Source organism: Rhinatrema bivittatum, chromosome 8, assembly GCF_901001135.1.
Source record: "Rhinatrema bivittatum chromosome 8, aRhiBiv1.1, whole genome shotgun sequence".
Taxonomy (NCBI): domain Eukaryota; kingdom Metazoa; phylum Chordata; class Amphibia; order Gymnophiona; family Rhinatrematidae; genus Rhinatrema; species Rhinatrema bivittatum.
Window position 1 is genome coordinate 156,662,573 of NC_042622.1, and position 18,950 is coordinate 156,681,522.

At 47.5% G+C, this 18,950-nt stretch overlaps 1 protein-coding gene across 1 annotated transcript in view; it reads left to right on the forward strand.

Annotated features, from left to right (window-relative positions):
• The first annotated feature begins 5,503 nt into the window (after nucleotides 1-5,503).
• Nucleotides 5,504-18,950, forward strand: part of LOC115096694 (discoidin domain-containing receptor 2-like) — a 262,959-nt gene continuing 249,512 nt past the window's right edge. The window contains exon 1 of the mRNA XM_029611691.1: nucleotides 5,504-5,716. The gene's annotated coding sequence lies outside the window, so the exon portion shown is untranslated. The remainder of the gene's footprint in view (nucleotides 5,717-18,950) is intronic.

Consider the following 18,950-nt stretch of genomic DNA (forward strand, 5'->3'; position numbering starts at 1 on the left):
CCACGTCTTTCGTCAGACGCACTCCTAAATAACGCATGTCACTTTTAACCCACTTCAGTGGAAATGGCCCCTCCCAATTTTCCAAAATGCCCTGTCCTAAGGCCATCGCCTCCGATTTATCAGTATTTATTTTTAGTCCGGCGAAGGCCCCAAACTGCTCTTGCAATTTGAGTACCCGTTGCAGTGACCCTTGCGGACGGGTCAGAAAGACTAGAACGTCATCAGCGAACGCAGAGACTTTGAAAGCCTGCTGCCCCATCTGAAATCCAAATATGCTTGGGTCCTCCTCAACCCTACGAAGAAGAGGGTCTATGGATAAAATGTACAGTAGGGGGGAGAGAGGGCAACCCTGCCGGGTGCCTCTATATAATCTGAAGTCTGCAGAGACCTGGCCATTTGCCAATATAGCAGATTGAGGGCTGTTATATAACATAGCAATATTCTGTACTATTTCCCCCTTCAAGCCATACCTCGCAAGTACTGAAAATAAATAAGGCCATGACACCCTATCGAACGCCTTTTCGGAGTCGAACCCCACAATCAGTGCCCCCCGCCCCCGTTTTTGACTCTCCTCCATCGCAATTAGCAGCTTAGTCAGATTGGCACTGATGGTGCGACCCCTAACAAACCCGGCCTGTTGAGGCATAATAAGAGATGGGAAGACTACACTCAACCTATCCGCCATAATCTTTGCAAATAATTTGGCTTCGAAATTTAACAAAGAAATCGGGCGATATGCTCCTGGTGAAGAAAGGTCTTTGCCCGGCTTTTCCAGGACCGTGATATAAGCTTTCGTTACTCCTGCTGGAAACTTTCCTATTTTCTGAGCCTCTTGAAAGAAACTTAAGAGATCTCCAGAAACCTGGTGGAGTAATATCTTATAGTACTCAGCACTCATGCCATCTGGCCCCGGGGCCTTATGGCGCTTACTCCCCTTTATAACCGCCATTAACTCCTTCACCTGGATGGGGGCATTCAATTGAGTTAATTGGGCCTCCGTGACCTGCGGGAGCTGAAGGTTTGCAAAGAAGTCCCCCTCATCCTGATAACCTCCCTTCCTGTCCTCAGTGTAAAGTTTTTCATAAAACTGCTTAAACCTGGCACATACCTCAGCACTAGATGTAATTGGAACACCCCTGTCTTCCCTTCGAGGAGAGAGAGAATGAAGGTGGTTTTGGTAGCATCGTCGGGAAATAGGGTCGGCTGCAGGCGGAAGTGCATATTGCACTGGTTAATGAAACCCCTGCAGGACCGGGGTTCCCCAGAAAAGCGTGGTGGTGTGGGCAGGCGAATCACCGAGCAGGCCCCGGGAGCCATAGACGGAGATGGCAAGGTGGGGTTCATGGGCCCTAACGCCTCGAAGCATTGATTCAGGTTCTCCACTGCGGAGACAAGGGCATCCAGGGTTTTTTGCTGGTCCATCAAACGTTGGGCCATTCCGGGGATGACCTGGTGGGCAGACGCCTCTGCCGGGTTCTTGGACTTGGCAATCTGTTATGACCAGGAGGGACGTGAACCCTTGGACCGATGGGGAGGTTGGTACGACCTCAGGAGATGGCTCCTCAGGTTCCCCCGTTGGGAGCGAGGTGGAACAGAAGTTGGGACTGGCTGGATCTTCGCCGCAGGAGACTTGGCTGGACCTTTGAGAGGTTGAAGAGGCGTGAAGTCACTGTAAGGGTCAACTGGTTCTTCGCCACTGGAAGCCCGCGGCCCCCCCCCCCCCGGAAGGAGCCTATAGGGACCCGGGCCGCTGGGAATTAGGTGGGCCCTTGAAGATGGATGGTCCATTAAGGAAGTCCGGGGTCGAGTACCAGAGGATCGCCGCTTGCCAGTCCAAAGTCACACACCGAAAAGAAGTCCGAGAAGAAGCAGGAACCAGGAACCAGAGGTACCAGGAGATTCACCGGAGCAAGCAGACTCGTTGCCAAGTCGAGGAGTGAGCGGAGGAAGTCTCCTTTTATACTTCCCCTGTGCCTAGCCCATTAGTAGCAGGTGAAGCCAATTTAGAGGGTGAAGCCCCTTTAAATTCACAGAGGAGGCGCGGCCTCGCGCCTAAGGGCAGGGCGGCCATCTTGTTCCCAGGGACGGCTGTAGAGCGTCCTGACGCTGCGAGGGGAGGCCTGGGGCGCCTCCCCCGCCGGCAATCTCCGCGGGGACCCGAGCCGGCGTGCGGGGACGAAATGGAGCCAGACCCCCGCGCCTTCCCCGACGCTGCTGTGGCGGCACTGACGCCGCGACTCAGTATGGGATCGCGGTCGCGGTCGCCCACGACAGAGAGGCAAAACAGTGGAGCGATCTCCAGACATCCACAAGACGGAGTTCATCGAGGAGAAAGAAAATACCTTCATTCTTTTTACATTACCAAACCCATATTGTATATGGGTTTAGTATCCAATTGAGCATCTGCTACTAAATTAAAGTCACCCCCAATATGTAGTGATGTGAAGAAAATTGTCTTAGGACAGTGACTATTTTAGTATAGAAATTATGATTATAAACATTTGGGGCATAGATACTGCAGAAAACACATTTTTTGGAATAAATCATACCACTAATTAGAAGAAAACACCCATCTGTGGCAACAATGTTTTTCTCCAATAGAAATGGCAAAGTTTTATGAATCAGAATAGCCACTCTACACAGACTACTGGAAAGAGGAGAAAAAGCACTGACCAACCCAATCACATTTTAATTTCAAGTGCTCTGAATCAGTGAGGTGAGTTTCCTGTAAAATACAATAGAAGCTTCTTTCTCTTAATGGAAGAGTGGATACCATTAACATTATGAGAAAGAATTTTGAAATTAGCCATGATACCTTAGAAGACATATTTTGCAGAATCCATAAACTTTAATTAGTCTTAAGCACCTCCCAGCCTAGATGCTCAGAACCAGAACATGTATACATTAGAACAGTAATCCGTACAACATGCATACCCATACATACATCCAGAACATCAACCCTATATCCCTTTCTTCCAACCACTGGGAGTTTGTATCCACATTCACCACAAGTAGACAAACCAACAACTGAAATACAAAGAGAAAAAGAAACATATAGAACATGCACCAGAAAGTATCATCACCAATGTTATCTTGATCTTCAGCAATGCTCTTCCACAGGATCCTTAAAGAAAAAGTTGACCAAATTGCTAAAGACAAAATGTATTTACTTATTTTATTTATTTAGGAATTTTATATACCGTCATTCCAAATGACGATCACAATGGTTTACAATATTAGCATTCATATTCTTGGTCAACAATCACATGTTGGGTGTTCACATTCACATTCTAGGTTAACACCACAATTATGGGTAGATTTTAAAAAAATACGCACACACGTCCAAATGTGCACGCGCTGCCCGTTGTGCGCATGTTATAAAATCCGGGTCAGCACGCGCGGGAGGGGGGTAGATTTCCCTAGTTTACGTGCGGTGACGAGATCGGACCTCTGCCAGTGTTGTGTGCCTGACCCATGGAGATCCGCGGGCCGGTCCTCCCCCTACCCCGGGACACCTCGCAGCGGCAGCAGCGAGCTTGAGGCCTGTTCAGGCCTGGCTGGCTTCTTCGCACGGCATTTCCTCTGCGAGGGAGACGCTGCCGACGGTTGGTGGCTCCGTCCCTCTAGGCGCATGCACACTGGGGCACGAAGTTTAAAGGGACCAGTGCGGGAAACTGGAGCTCCGCCCCCGAAGGACGTCAGACGCCGGCAGGGATTTATACCCTGCGGCCTGCCTGATTCTTTGCCTTGCAACAAGGTTCTCTCTGCTTCCCAGAGGTTGCTAGTTGCTATTTTTTGTGTTCCTGGCTTCTGACTTCGGCTCCGTCCCTGGCTTCTGACTTCAGCTTCTATTCCGCAAGTTGAAGTCCGTGACTTCAACATGCTCTCGGTATCCTGTTCCGCTACGTCCAGGAGGCCCCGCCTAAGTCCAAGCGGCTCGGGTTCTCACGGGCTCCTCCTGGGGGGACCTCGGGCTTCCGGTGGTGAAGATTTGACCGGTCTCCTGCCCTGTGCCGCCTCCCGGCTTCGACCTCCACTGTGGGTCCTCACACAGTGCGCCATCACCTGTCCTAGCCAGCTCAAGGGTCCACGAAACCCAACAGCCAGTTTCCTCTCCTCCCCTACCTCCCCTCCCTCCCTCTTTCCCTCTCCTCCCAGACCCCTCGGAAGGCCCTACTTTTTGTACATTTTTTCATTTCAGAACTAAGTATTGCCTGCCGGCAGGCTGCTGGCAGGCAATCCCCCAGCACAGCGGCAAATGGCCACTGTACTGGTGGCCTCCAGCTTTTCCCCGCCCCTGGGACCGCCCCTTCATTGAGGCCTGGCTCTTGTGCGCGTAACAGAGGTTACGCATGCAGCCGGGCCTCTTCTAAAATGCGCGCACATGGACGTGTGAGCGTATTTTTAAAAATCTACCCTATTTTTTGCTTGCATTTTTTCACCTGGCTAATCTTTTTGGTATTTTTTGTGGTTGATTTTTCAGCATGAAATAGATGCCTGGAGGGCTAGACCTGGGGAGGCAGGGTGGAGAGTGCTTGATGTGATCATTTGTGGGGGGGGGGGGCTGGAGGTACCAGGATTTGATTGGTTCTCGGTGGGGTGAGGAAGGAAGAGGAAAGGGCTTAATTGATGAGAGTTTTTTTTGTGGGGGAAGGGGGAGTGCTTGACCAGGGTCTTGGTGTTAGGGAAAGGGAACTAGCTTGATAGAGTCTTTGGGGGGACATGGGTCCCCACTGCTCTGCTCTTCAATCTTATGGGAGACCCACTCTGGCTGACTGGCCCTTGCCCCTGCACTCCCTCTAGGGTTCTGGCATATACACACAGGGAGTCATTTTCAAAGGAGTTACGCATGTAAATGTGACATACTATCGTAGCAATTTTCAAAAGCTATTTACTCGAGTAAAGTGCACTTACTTGAGTAAATCCTATGGACAATTCAATGGCATATATTGTAGCAATTTTGAAAAGCCCACTTACTTGAGTAAAGTGTATTTACTCGAGCAAAAACCAGTTTTGCTCGAGTAAATGCTTTTTAAAATCTACCCCACAATAACTAAGAAGGGCTCAGTGATTAATGGAAAACAGGGGGTACAAGACAATTCTTCATTCAGCCTGTATGCCTGCATCTTATTTTTTAGTTTCCTTTAATGCTTACTCTGCAACATATAAGAATCTTAACATTTCCTGGAATTTTTAGCACGTTAGGATTCTTAGGCTTTGTGGTTTGTATTTTCAGCCCCTACCTTCTCTGCATGTTGCTGGAATCTCTTTCAACATTTTCAGCCCCTGGAAGTCCCCCCTAATGCTTAAAGACTCCTCAATCAAATTCCGGTAACTTTCCCGCATGTGAAGAGCATTTAGCTACACCTTCCCCCGCCCCCGCCCTGCCAGTCCAAGCCACTGAGTTTTTCTAGTTCTGAAGCAGAGCACAGACGACAAGCTCCCGACTGCTATGCGCACTGTTCCTTTAAGAAGGAGCAAAATGCTCTGTCTACTTCCTCCCGGTCTCCATCCTCCCATTCGAAAGGGGGATGTGATGTAAAAATTCCAGAGAAAGTTTGGGATTGTTTCAGAAAGAGGGAGTCGGATATCTAGAAAGCGAGTAACACAATCTGTCGGAAATCTCCCGAAACGGAACTTGCAGCCAGTTCGGAACAAGGCAGCGATCCCGGGAGAGGGAGCAGGAGGCGCTCCCCAACCCCACCGCCTCCCCCAGGTCAGAGAGCGCGCTATTTTTTGCCACTTTTTTTTTCGCTTTGTTGCTGATGTGGAATTGGGTGAAAAGTTACCGACTGGCTAACTCTAGCTGCTGCAGGGAAAGCTGGCTGTTGCAACAAGGGCTTTTCGGTTTTCTGTTCCATTAATCGCTCAAAGTCCTGTACTTTTAGACAAAACTTTATTATCTGTGGCCAAAGACTAAGCCTGTCAAAGTGCTTTAGGAAACCATTGTCAGCTACAACTGGTCATGGAAGGGAATTAATGGAAGTGCGGGCAGAAGAGTTCAGGGACTTCCCAGCGGAAGTCGAAAGAGGGCGAGAAAGGAAAGGCAGATGCTGCTGCCTGGAGAGGGTCAGTCAGCACTGTATATAGATCCCATGCAGTGCAGACAACTAGGTCCATCTCTAACATAGCACTGGGAGTTGCAGTCGATGCTGCCATCTGGAATTGGAAAGTGCCATAAATGTACAGAGCGGCGTACAAAACAAAAATATGATGCAAAAGTGACCATGTTGTTTATAGTGGTCCAATGGCATATAGGCACAGGAAATAATGGTAGATAAGAGGTAATTATATACTGAATGTAAATAAGAAACAGATACAGAGGATGGCAGGGGAGCCCGTTGACCCCTCTTCCAAGCTCTGATTCCGAGTTTTATTCTTTGTCCTGTAACAGCAAGAGGCAATCGCTCAGCTCTTCCCCAACAGAAGGGGGGTTTTGCTGATTCGATCAGCTTGCTGCAGCAATTCATGCTCCTTTTTTTTTTTTTTTTTGACACTCACACTCAGTCACTTATTTTTTGGTTAGAGACTCGTTCCTCCTCCCCCGCTACCGTCTGTTTTTCCTGCATAGCAATCCTTCCGGGGCTAGGAGGCGCAGTGAAGGGGGGGAGCCCTGCAAGCCAGCGAGCCTTGCCAACATCAAGGTAATCTGGAGGGGGTGAGAAGGCTGAATCCAGCCAGTCCTCTCCCACCCCTCCAAACACTGTGCCTCCCCCTCCTACTAACCTGCACCCCTCAGTTCATTAGGTTATAGTTTTGAGTTGCCCTGCATTGACTTTTGTAATGTTGGTGTTGATTTTTTAGGGTTTATTTTGCACACTTCAGAAGTTTCCTTCACTGCTAGGTTAATCGCCGTCTAAATCGCTGGCAGTCTGATTTCACCCGGCCCTGCTTGCAGCTACTCCCAGCGGCAGAGCAGCTCCACTAATTGCAAGGCTCCCGTTGCCAGGGAGATTACTTTCGGCTTTCCTCAGTGTGTCAGGCAGAAGGGGGCCTTCAGGGAAGTAGTAGAGAGGGTGAGAGAAGGAGTTTGCTTTTCCTTTTTTTCTTTCTTATGTCCCCCTCAGGCCAGAGTTTTACCTCCCTCTTTGGTTGCAGCCCCACTTCCTATACCCCTTGTGTTCAGTCTTTTTGTCCATAAGGAGACCATGGCTGACAAAGCACCTCCAGTTAACAAACCTAGCAAGCCAGTCCCTGGAATGAAGGAGAATATCTTCTCTCATGCCTCCCCCCTACCTCTGCCAAAACCTGTGACCCCCCCCCCCCCCCCCCCACCAAGGTTGAAGGTGGGAGCACGGGAGGGACACCAGCTGCTCCCAGGCACACCTTTGCTGGCAGGGAAGAAGGTGAAAAACAGTGGGGGGGTGTCACCGGATTCTACACCCCAGTCACTCCAGCCCAGCCCCGGCCGCATTGGGTGCCAGGGGGCAAGGGGGGAGGTACGGCGAGAGGTAAACCTCGAGCCATCCCTGTTCACCCTAGTACAGGGGTGAAGCCCATCACAAAACCCCTTCTCCTTCTTCCTCGGAGAAACCTCCAGGGAAGAAAAAAAGAAAACTAACGCCCATTAATTCACATATCTCTTCTGGGGAGAGCCAGTCAGTAGGGGCTGGGGTGATGCCAGCCGCCACCTCCACCCCTACCCCTCCTTCTTGGAGAGTCATGAGTGAAGGGGGCATTGCCATCGTGCCCCCCCCTCCCCCCCCAGCCAGGCAGGAGCGGCATTACTATCACCTCCACTGCCCCACTTACCATGCATACAGCTGCCGTTGTCAAGATCACCCTCCACCCCTCCTCCCCGGAGAGTTGTAAGCGCAGGGGGCGTCCCTGTCGTCACGCGCCAGCCATCTTAAAGGCTAAAAAAGGAACTGGAACTCGGTGAGATGGGAACGGCACCATTGGCGCCTTCCTGGCTCTACCTGGACATGTGCGATGGCTGCTGCTAGTTCTCCTCCCCCTGCCCTGGGGACTAGGCTCAGTTATTGACCCCTCCTGGTGTGCTGCCAGAGGAATGTCAGGACTATCTGAGATAGTCCCATGCTGGCAGCCCCCAATGTTTTGCATTATAGCGCCGCCCTGGCAAAATCGGTAGGCCCCAGACAAGTGGTTTGTTAGCAAAATGCATGGAAAGACCATCCTTTTTGTTAGATCACATCGGGCGGTGAATAAAGTGGTCCAGAAGGGCCTGGTGGTAGGGGGGGGGGGGGGGGTTGAACCCTTTATGGGGATAAGCACACGGGTCGTGCTGTCCAATGTGCTGCCCTTCCTCCCAGCCGCTCTGTTAAAAATTTCATCGCGGTGGCCTCAGGGGCTTTACGTCTTCCATCTTGGCGCTCCCTACAGGCCACCAAGAGTGGGAACTGAGGCATATTACCTCGTTCCGGAGGCAGGCCTGGCTGCATCTCCCTGAGGGGGGGAAGAGGAGGTAACCGGGTCACTAACGGGGTCCTGGGACTGCTCACGTGGAGAAGGTGAGTGGATAGATACATCTGCCCTTCCTAATCCATCACCTGTCCAGGTACCAATTGCCCCTCCTAGGAGAAAGGAAAATAGGAAGCGAAGCAGAGGTGCCACCCAAGAGGGACCCCCCCCCTGCCAGCTCCAGAAAAGAACACAGACAAGGAGGATCAACCCCTCCTACCAAAATGGCAGGAGAGGGGCGGGTAATCCCCGCCGCCTTGGATCCCAGAACAGACAGCCCAGGGTCTCTGCCTCAGTAGGGATTTTCTCCCTTCTCCCATCTCTTCTGTCTCCACTAGAGAGCAGTAGGGAGCCCTGCCCCACCCAGAGGTGGCCCTGGTACCCCCCCTCCGACCCGCCTGAGTCCGCTACCAACTGAAGAAGTAGCAGCATCCATAGAGGTCGTGGGCAGGGAAAATAGACCCCTGGTGCCTGATGCTGGTGACCAGGGCGGAGAGCTGGGCTTGGCCCCAGGGACTAGCCCTGAGGCCCTCCCTGAGCACCCCCCTCAAGGGGCAGGGAACTTGTGGATCTGCCAGGTGGAGAGGTAGATGGACCTGAGGGTCAGGGAGAGATAGGGAGGGACATACCTCCCACCGCAGAGGAGACTGTGCCTCCGAAGGAAACAGGGCACCCTCAACCCGAGGGGATCCTCCTCTTGCCGGGGGCACCTCTGCCAGAGGGACTGCAGCTCCAGACTCCCACTGCCCTGGTAGACACCAGCTCACCAGGGCCGGAAGTGATTTCAGTGACTTCAGGGGCCCGGCCTCAAACCGAGGCCCCACCTCAGCAAGATCCCCACCCCCAGGTGAAAGACATGGACCCAGCCCTTGCAGGCATTCCCTCTGATTTGGAGGGGGGAGAAATCCTTGACATCCCCTCCCTGCCAAAAAAAACCCTGCCCCATCCCTCCTTTCTTTATCCCATCCTATCCCTCCCGTTGTCCCTTGTTTCTTTATTTGCCCCTCCCTCACCCTTACCTAAACCCTGGTGGCCCGGCACTGTGTTCGGGCCAGAGCCAAGGAGGAGTGGGGAGAGGGGACAGGCCCCCAAGCAGAGCGTGGGAGAGGCTCTCTTTCCTGGAGAGCCCTCTCCCAAGAAAGTGGGAACAGGGGATGATCCCGGTCTCCAAGACTTCGGTCTCAAGAGCTGAGTAGATGGGGGAGATAGGTGAGAGAGAGTGTGCGAGTGGCTGAGGAAAGAGGGCCGCAGGCTGGCATGGAGCCCGGCGGCTTCTTGGCCCCTTCCTCCCTTTCAAAGCCACAGCCCTCACTCTAGTAACATCACTTTAAAATGGCTGAGAGAGCAGAGTGGGCCTGAGGGGCTGAATGCAAAGTGGGCACTCTCCAAGACATTCATGATCCACCATCCCCTGGGGGACATCTAAGTTGGTTAGTAGCCATGCACGCTCTGGGAGACTCTGTGACAGGGCTGACCATGCGTGTATCCGAATGGCTTTGATGTTCTGCACCCTTACCACCAACGACTGTGGGACTGGATTCCACATACACTGAGTGCTTTCCACCCTCAAGTACGGTGGATACTCTGTGACCTTTTTACAGTAGACCCACACCACTTCGGGTGCTGAAGCGTCTTGGTGCCTGGAGTGAAACTGCAGGATGGCCTTCAGCCACAACTTAGGAGTGACTGGCCATCCTGTTTTTGCAAGAACTGCAGGCGGAGGTGCTGGACACCAGGGCCATCATGCCAGGCAGAATGCTGCCCCTGAGGATGTGGCTTGAGGGCTGCGCTGTTAAATGCATCAACGTGTACATTCCCAATGCCACGACTGAACAGTCAGCGTTCTTTCACCGGAAATCGGCTTACCTAGAGGACCTGGACCCCGACGAGGAGGTGGGGCTCGGAGGTGACTTCAACAGTACCTTCTACATGGAGAGGAATCCAGAGGCATCCAAAATGCTCAGGGATGCGGTACAACACCTCTTGCTGGTAGATGTCTGGTGTAAGCAACATCTGAGAATGAGCTCCAGCTTCACCTATATTAGGGTGTGGCAGGAGCGAGTGTCCCACTCTTGGATCAACTGGTAGTATCTCAGACCACAACCTGGTGGCCTTAAGGTTGTGTTTAGCCCCACACAGCCAGGTCAACCCACTGGCACTTCAACAACTCACTCCTCGCAGACTGAGAGTTTTGGGTAGACTGTCACTGCCGGGAGGCAGACTTCTCCTCGGTCGGTCAGTGTTGGGATGTGGGGAAGGTCCGCCTCTGGGTTCTCTGCTTTTCTGTACTTCTTTTCAATGCGCTCAGCTATTAACGCCTGCTCCAGGCAGGCGTTAATAGCTGAGCGATAAATGTGCATCTGAGACGCACATTTATTTTTTTGCATTTGGAATGAATGAGTAATAGCCTCATTCACATGTATTTGCAGGTGATGAGCTCTATTTAATTCACTCCATGTTGGACACGCGTTTTAAATAGGTGCTAATCCCCTTATTGCATTAGGGGGTGGATTAGCGCCTATTTAACCCGCGTCCGACTGCAGGTTATACAGTGCGCTCAGCTGTGTGCACTGTATTGCATCGGTCCCAATGTGAAGAAGTGATTGGACCACAAAATTTAGGATTAGGAGAAGGGAAATAAAAGGTGGTTGCAGGATTGAGGGAAGCATATATTAAGGATCTGGTGCATTATATTTCTGCAAATATACAACATAAAAAAGAATAGACCTGAAGAAAATAGGATAAAATATAAGCATTGTCAAGTTAAGTGTAAAACATTGATAAGACAGGCGAAGCGAGAATTTGAAATGAAGTTGGCCATAGAGGCAAAAACTCATAATAAAAACTTTTTAAATATATCCAAAGCAAGAAACCTGTGAGGGAGTCGGTTGGACCATTAGATGACCGAGGGGTTAAAGAGGCTCTTATGGAAGATAAGGCCATTGCAGAAAAACTAAATGAATTCTTTGCTTCCGTGTCTATTAATGAGGATGTTGGGAGATACCAGTTCCGGAGATTTTTTTCAGGGGTGATGAGTCAGACGAACTGAACGAAATCACTGTGAACCTGGAAGATGTAATTAGGTCAGATTGACAAACTAAAGAGTATCAAATCACCTGGACCGGATGGTATGCATCCTAAGGTACTGAAGGAACTCAAAAATGAAATTTCTGATCTATTAGTTAAAATTTGTAACCTATCATTAAAATCATCCATTGTACCTGAAGACTGGAGGGTGGCCAGTGTAACCCCAATATTTAAAAAAGGCTCCAGGGGCGATCCGGGTAACTATAGACCAGTGAGCCTAACTTCAGTGCTGGGAAAAATAGTGGAAACTATTCTCAAGATCAAAATCGTAGAGCATTTAGAAAGACATGATTTAATGGAACACAGTCAACATGGATTTACCCAAGGGAAGTCTTGCCTAACAAATCTGCTTCATTTTTTTGAAGGGGTTAATAAACATGTGGATAAAGGTGAACTGGTAGATATAGTGTATTTGGATTTTCAGAAGGCGTTTGACAAAGTCCCTCATGAGAGGCTTCTACAAAAACTAAAAAGTCATGGGATAGGAGGCGATGTCCTTTTGTGGATTACAAACTGGTTAAAAGACAGGAAACAGAGAGTAGGATTAAATGGTCAATTTTCTCAGTGGAAAAGGGTAAACAGTGGAGTGCCTCAGGGATCTGTACTTGGACCGGTGCTTTTCAATATATATATAAATGATCTGGAAAGGAATACGACGAGTGAGGTTATCAAATTTGCGGATGATACAAAATTATTCAGAGTAGTTAAATCACAAGCAGACTGTGATACATTACAGGAGGACCTTTCAAGATTGGAAGATTGGGCATCCAAATGGCAGATGAAATTTAATGTGGACAAGTGCAAGGTGTTGCATATAGGGAAAATTAACCCTTGCTGTAATTTCACAATGTTAGGTTCTATATTAGGAGCTACCACCTAGGAAAAAGATCTAGGCATCATAGTGGATAATACTTTAAAATCGTCGGCTAGTGTGCTGCAGCAGTCAAAAAAAGCAAACAGAATGTTAGGAATTATTAGGAAGGGAATGGTTAATAAAATGGAAAATGTCATAATGCCTCTATATCACTCCATGGTGAGACCGCACCTTGAATACTGTGTACAATTCTGGTCGCCACATCTCAAAAAAGATATAGTTGCGATGGAGAAGGTACAGAGAAGGGCAACCAAAATGATAAAGGGGATGGAACAGCTCCACTATGAGGAAAGGCTGAAGAGGTTGGGGCTGTTCAGCTTGGAGAGGAGATGGCTGAGGGGGGATATGATAGAGGTCTTTAAGATCATGAGAGGTCTTGAATGAGTAGATGTGACTCGGTTATTTACACTTTCGAATAGTGGAAGGACTAGAGGGCATTCCATGACGATGGCAAGTGGCACATTTAAGACTAATCGGAGAAAATTCTTTTTCACTCAACGCACAATAAAGCTCTGGAATTTGTTGCCGGAGAATGTGGTTAGTGCAGTTGGTGTAGCTGGGTTCAAGGAAAGTTTGGAGAAGTTCTTGGAGAAGTCCATTAATGGCTATTAATCAAGTTTACTTGGGGAATGGCCACTGCTATTGATTGCATCGGTAGCATGGGATCTTCTTAGTGTTTGGATGGTTGCCAGGTTCTTGTGGCCTGGTTTGGCCTCTGTTGGAGGCAGGGTGCTGGGCTTGATGGACCCTTGGTCTGACCCAGCATGGCAATTCCTTATGTTCTTATGCCTGTCTCCAAGAGTTTAGTTGACCTGAGAAGCTGTTGACTTACAAAGGGTTTTTCTTCCAGGCATAGAGCTTTACTTTGTGACATGATTGAACATGAATGCAGCTGTGCTGCCTCCATCCCCCAAGCAGCCTGGAATGGACCCATTTTGCATTTTAATATTGGTTTGTTTTGTTTAGTTTTTAAATTCAGCTAATAGCATAGTCAGCATTATGCCAAATGTGTGTGGGATGTAATCGAAAGATTGCGGAATACAAACAAAGCGGCTGGAGGTTTGTGGTCTTCTGCAGGCATTCACATGCAGTATGTTGGGTTTTGTCAGACTGGGAATGGTTCTTGTGGTAGATCCAGCTGTGTGTTTTGCTGTTTGGCATTTCCCGGGCAGGACCATGACCATCAGAGACTGCTAGTGATGGATAGCGGGGAGGGATAGGAGGACTACCATGGGACCCCACAGCTAGTTTCATTGGAGACTTATTCTAACTTCTATCAATCTTCAATCAAATATTCTGATGGGCAGGACTGATTCTGCTAATTAATGACCACTCTGAAGGAGTTTGTTTTGTCATCATAAACTAGCTTTATATAATGCCTTCCAAGACCGTGTAACCCCTCCACAGGGGAGGAGGCCACTTTTCCATTTGTGCAGAGCCCTGATCCACTTGCACGGAGTGGGACCTGGAAAAAAACAACAACATTGGATTCTGTGGAATGGGCAGGAATGCTCTTGCAAGACCAACCTGGAGAGTCCACCAGATAAACTAGGGAAAATAAAATTCCATACCAGAAGCATGCAGTCTAGACAGAAGAAAGTTTACTGAAGAAAAATTGGGCAGTTTCAGGCAAAACAAAACCCCCAAATCCAACAAATATAGGGAAAATGGTCACAGGCTCGGTCTGAGGCACCGCACACTTCTTCCCAATGAGCTTGTCACTTCTGAGCCCAGCGAGCAGTATAAAGCCCTCCTTGAACATTTCCACAGTACCACTCAGCAGGAGAGCTTCCTAACAAGCCTTCCACTTGCTTCTAGTGGTTAGATGTTCCTGGTTCCTCTCCTCACATAACTATTGGAACCGCAGGACAGGAACACCGCCCCTTGGTGTCTTACCAAAAATCTCATCAAACTCTTTAGAACAAAGCCTCAGGAATCCACCCCAATATTCATTGGAGCACCATTTATACTCTAATACTGCTTATCTCAGTGTGTGGTGGGAAGAACGTTTGCATTTTCATTGAAAAATGTACAATGTAAGTTGGTTTACTTTAACGATGTAATGTTTGTTTTATCTGTTTCTGTAACCTGCTTCAAACTATAGAGTAGTGGGCTATAAATATTTTAAATATGTAAGAACCCTCCTAACATTTATACCCCGTTCAATCTGCTATTGCTGGAATATTCTTAATATTAAACATAGCACACCATTTACCTGATATCAGGGTTGGCTCTAGGGTGAATGGTGCCCCGGGCAAAAAATTGTTGATGGCTCTCCCTCTCTCCTCCAGACATTCTCTCCTCCTTAGTCCCATCAGTCTGTTTCCCCTCTTCATCCCCCTTTTCCAGGCATTCTTCTCCCACCATCCATTCTCTCCTTTCCCTGCAGGTACTCTCGCCCCCTCCCTCCAGGCATTCAGTCTCCCAATTCTCCCTCCTTCCATCCATTCTATCGCTTTTCTCCTCATCCCTCCAGTCATTCTCTCTCTATCCTGCCTGCCTTGGCCGGCACTCCTCCTCCTCCAGTTTTGCATCCAAGGCTACTTTAGCCACTTATGTGGCTCTGAGCAAACTTTTGTGAATGGGCCTCCTTTTTATATGTTTTCAAATTGACCCCCTAGCCACACACACACCTCTCACCCTACTACTCATATCCCCAGCCAGTCTTATACTCTGCACCCAATCGCTGAGTTTCCTCATCTCATGCTTGGTCTCTCCCACCATCCCTGAGTACCAGTGCTCTTCCCCCCCCCCCCCCCCCAATCTCTGAATCCCTGCACACACCCTCTTCCTTAACAAAGTAATGTTGTCCCCTTACTCAGTTCCTGCTACCGCCTCCAAGTCTTCATCTCCCCTTCTCTACCCCCTCTCACTTAGTCTCATTCAAGCTTCTTCCTGTGCTTCTTACCAGTAAAAAAAAAAACTTGCCAAAAAAAGTCTTTATAACAGATAATTGTATTTTAACAGGTTTTCCCACTTTCATGTGGATATTTCTTTTAAAGACTTTAGTTCGGTTGGAAAATCTGAATAACTGTAAGGTCACTATTACATGATTTGCCCTACCAACCTTTGAAGATAGCAGTCAAACCTGAGGTTTCAATATTTTCCCCTGCTCCCAAAACGTTATCCAGACCAAATTTTACTTGCACAAAAATGGTGGCATTGGGGTGCCCTGGGACATGATTTCACTTTCTCCAGGCAGTGCTATTCAAAGTAACCCGAGTAACTCTGGATAAATAGTCCTAAAGTTACCTGGACAGTTTGAGCCTGATTATTAATCTGGTGTGGTTTCAGGCTGAATATCCAGATAGTTACCTGGAACAGTGGTTCCCAACCCTGCTCTGGGGATCCCCCAGCCAGTCGGGTTTTCAGGATGTCCACAATGAATATGCATGAGAGAACATTTGCATGTACTTTCCTGAAAACCTGACTGGCTGGAGGGTCCCCAGGACAGGGTTGGGAACCACTGACCTAGAAAATTCAGATAATTTTAATTGGACACAGCTGGCTGAATATTGACCTCTATGAAATTGTGTGTGTGTGTGTGTATGTATACATGACTGATAGACATCACCCATATTGAAGGGGGTTATCTTAGATGCTATATCAACTATATTTCTGGATATGTTTGAAAGATCTTTAAGGGCATTATCCCAGATGCTGTATCTACCTTTTGAATAATTCTGAATGACTTTTTATAAGTGCTTCTGAAGCAAATCTCTTTGTTGGGAATTGTACCTACATATTGGGACTTTTCATGGATATTATATTTGGACATTTTTTTGTAAAAGTTCAACAGGAGTATACATTGGGAAGTCTCATCACTGTAGGTATTTGGAATGCAAAATTGTTTTTATAGATATTGTATTTTATTTATATTTAAGCTATTTGAGTAATCCTGTTGATGATAATAAAAATGTTGTATACATAAATATTTTTCTAGGTCTTTTTCTGTTAAATCATTTCATGAGTGCTTTTTTGTAAAACTATTCTATGTATTTTCCTCCTTAGCACTTTATAGGATTATTTGCCTTATGTTTGTTTTTGGACTTTCTCTCTATATGTATTCATCTTTTTTACCCTAATCTGTGCATTTTTCTCACTAGTATTGTAAGGAATTCTAAGAGTATCCTGTAGCCTGAGGGTTACACTCTGCTTTGCTCCCTCTTCTCTCTCTCTCTGTCTGGGGAGTGACAGTGCTACTGAAGATTATCACTTATTTACCTTATACACGATCCGAGAAACCCAGGAAAGAACAGCTGTTATCTCAGAATCAGACTTTTTATTCTCAGACATAAGAACATAAGAAATTGCCATGCTGGTTCAGACCAAGGGTCCATCAAGCCCAGCATCCTGTTTCCAACAGAAGCCAAAACCAGACCACAAGAACCTGGCAATTACCCAAACACTAAGAAGAACCCATGCTACTGATGCAATTAATAGCAGTGGCTATTCCCTAAGTATAATTGATTAATAGCCATTAATGGACTTCTCTTCCAAGAACTTATCCAAACCTTTTTTGAACCCAGCTACACTAACTGCACTAACCACATCCTCTGGCAACAAATTCCAGAGCTTTATTGTGCGTTGAGTGAAAAAGAATTTTCTCCGATTAGTCTTAAATGTGCTACTTGCTAACTTCATGGAATGCCCCCTAGTCCTTCTATTATTCGAAAGTGTAAATAACAAGTCACATCTACTTGTTCAAGACCTCTATCATATCCCCCCTCAGCCATCTCTTCTCCAAGCTGAACAGCCCTAACCTCTTCAGCCTTTCCTCATAGGGGAGCTGTTCCATCCCCTTTATCATTTTGGTTGCCCTTCTCTGTACCTTCTCCATCGCAACTATATCTTTTTTGAGATGCGGCGACCAGAATTGTACACAGTATTCAAGGTGCGGTCTCACCATGGAGCAATACAGAGGCATTATGACATTTTCCGTTCTATTAACCATTCCCTTCCTAATAATTCCTAACATTCTATTTGCTTTTTTGACTGCTGCAGTACACTGAGCCGACGATTTTAAAGCATTATCCACTATGATGCCTAGATCTTTTTCCTGGGTGGTAGCTCCTAATATGGAATCTAACATCGTGTAACTACAGCTAGGGTTATTTTCCCTATATGCAACACCTTGCACTTGTCCACATTAAATTTCATCTGCCATTTGGATGCCCAATCTTCCAGTCTTGCAAGGTCCTCCTGTAATGTATCACAGTCTGCTTGTGATTTAACTACTCTGAATAATTTTGTGTCATCCGCAAATTTGATAACCTCACTAGTCGTATTCCTTTCCAGATCATTTATATATATATATATTGAAAAGCACCGGTCCAAGTACAGATCCCTGAGGCACTCCACTGTTTACCCTCTTCCACTGAGAAAATTGACCATTTAATCCTACTCTCTGTTTCCTGTCTTTTAACCAGTTTGTAATCCACGAAAGACAAGCGCCTCCTATCCCATGACTTTTTAGTTTTCGTAGAAGCCTCTCATGAGGGACTTTGTGAAACGCCTTCTGAAAATCCAAATACACTACATCTACTGGTTAACCTTTATCCACATGTTTATTAACCCCTTCAAAAAAATGAAGCAGATTTGTTAGGCAAGACTTCCCTTGTTGACTGTGTCCCATTAAATCATGTCTTTCTATATGCTCTACGATTTTGATCTTGAGAATAGTTTCCACTATTTTTCCCGGCACTGAAGTCAGGCTCACTGGTCTATAGTTACCCGGATCGCCCCTGGAGCCTTTTTTAAATATTGGGGTTACATTGGCCACCCTCCAGTCTTCAGGTACAATGGATGATTTTAATGATAGGTTACAAATTTTAACTAATAGATCAGAAATTTCATTTTTTATTTCCTTCAGAACCCTAGGGTGCATACCATCTGGTCCAGGTGATTTGCTACTCTTTAGTTTGTCAATCTGGCCTACTACATCTTCCAGGTTCACAGTGATTTCGTTCAGTTCGTCTGACTCATACCTCACCTTTCAGATTTACTACTTTAGAATAAAACAATTCATGCTAGGTAAGAAATTTATACTACAGTTATATTTTAATGAATAAAGCTTAGCAGTTATAGGTGAACTCAGAGCAATACATATCAAAATAACCTTGACTTAGGATATTATTAATAAGCTTATTTAACTGACCCCATAATTTGAGAAGATACTTTGTCTCACCACTGGAGAGGTCTCTGTTGCTGAGCTGTGAAAGATGCTGTAGTTCACCATTCGTGCAGTGCCCTCCAGGATACTGAAGCTTGTCCGCTGGAATGGAGAGAGGAGGCAGGGAGCAATGGCTTGGGTGTTGTCTTCTGATGGTGTTAATTGGTCTTCTTCCTTGCCGCCCTCCTGAGCCACTCTCCCATGCTGTTTTTAAAAGCCAGATATTCAGAGTCAAGCAGGAGCACAAAATGGGGTCTCTTCACTTTGGCCTGCTGGACCCCCACATTAGAGAGTAATCTTTCTTGCGCATGATCTCGGCGTGATCTGGCCTTGTGACATCTTCACCAGGGAGTTGATCTGGCCATGTGACAGAGTTCACCTGTAAACTGACCTATC